The sequence below is a fragment of the Cynara cardunculus genome (assembly GCF_001531365.2).
Source record: "Cynara cardunculus var. scolymus isolate 2C chromosome LG 2, CcrdV1, whole genome shotgun sequence".
In the NCBI taxonomy this organism is placed as follows: Eukaryota; Viridiplantae; Streptophyta; class Magnoliopsida; order Asterales; family Asteraceae; genus Cynara; species Cynara cardunculus.
The window spans coordinates 31,140,587-31,142,325 of record NC_037529.1 but is presented as its reverse complement, the minus strand read 5'-3'; positions in this window follow the sequence as shown (position 1 = coordinate 31,142,325).

The window sequence follows — 1,739 nt, the reverse complement described above, 5'->3', positions numbered from 1 at the left end:
GGTCAAGGGTTGGGCGATGTATTGACCGGATTATTTTAAATCGGTCAAGGGTTGGGCGATGTATTGACCGGATTGTTCTAAATCGGTCAAAGGTTATTGTCCGGATTGCTTTAAATCGGTTAAGTTGTGAGCGGTGTATTGTCCGGACTTGTTATCCGAACAAAGATATTGACTTAATCCTAAGTGTTAACTGGACAAAGCTTCTACAAGATGTTATCCGGATTGTTGACTGGAGATGATATAACCCTTTTGATATCCCAAGTGTTTGTCCGGATTTCATATCCGGACAAGGCTGACCGGACTTCAGATCCGGCTAATACGTTGAAATATTTTTAGAGATGTAATGGCGGTGTAACCGCGAGAGAGATGTAATGGCGGTGTAACCGCGAGAGAGATGTAATGGCGGTGTAACTGCGAGAGAGATGTAATGACGGTGTAACCGTGAGAGAGATGTAATGGCGGTGTAACCGTGAGAGAGATGTAATGGCGGTGTAACCGTGAGAGAGATATATAATGACGGTGTAACCGTGAGAGAAAGAGATGTAATGGCGGTGTAACCGCGAGAGACATAAATAAGTTTATGTGTCTGAACAAGTTTGATTCTGAACTGATTGTTTGGAAAGTATGTTGTTTGTTTGAGATTTATACACTCACTAGACCTTTTTGGTCTAATGCTCAGTTGTTGGACTAACCTGTTTTGCAGGTCATCATACCTCGCAAGATAAAGTTTAGAATGAATGACATTTAGTACTCATAAATGTATTTTAAGAAAGTTTTTGTTAATCTGTATTTTGTAAACGATGTTACTGTTTGTGTTATGAGTATGATGATGTAAATTATCTGTACATGGAATATGTGGGTTGTTACAGTTGGTATCAGAGCCTTAGTTTAAGGGATCTGGGTATTTGGGAAATACTTAGACTTAAACTAGAGGTGTGGAAAGTTATGATAATAGGTTTCACTGGGTCTATGAACATAGGAATATGTTATAGCTGAACCTATTATGAGAAAGATAGATTATATATAATTGATATAATCTGAGTTATGAATAGACATGAGGATAAATGTATTATTATATTGTGATTATGAGAATAATCATGTGTGTTTGAATGTGACAGAAAAAGTTATATACTGAGAAATGGCAGATAATCCCAATCAATCAGAAAGGACCTCTACTGGTTATGGAAGAGGTCGGGGAAGAAGAAACATAACACAAGGACAGGACCCAAAAAATGTGATGACAATAGAAACGCAAAATCGTAGCAGGGGTCGAGGAAGAGGTAGAAGTACTAGACAAGAACAGGAACTGTCGGCTCAAGAAAGTTCAATGTCTGGTCATGGAAGAGGAAGGGAAAGGGGTGGACACAATGTTCTTGATCTCGGGTTTATTACCCAAGAAATGTTGGCAGCAGAGTTGGGAAAGTTCGAAGAAAGTTTGGTGAATTCGTTGGGGCATACAACCCAAATAATCCAGAAGTGGTAAGAAATCCCGATTATCAGGAGGAAGCTGGAGCTAGTACACCGGTAACTGGTACATCTATACCCCTTACTTCATCCTCAGTACAAAAAGAGGAGATATCAAAATGTTTCTTGCTTGTAAACCTCCCAAGTTTTCTGGTGAGCGTGATCCTGTTAAAGCTATGTGTTGGCTTAAGGAGATAGAATTGAGTCTGCAAATCAGTAAAAGTGCAGAAGAGGATAAAGTTATGTTTGCTGTATCTCGTCTGAGATCAAGTGCT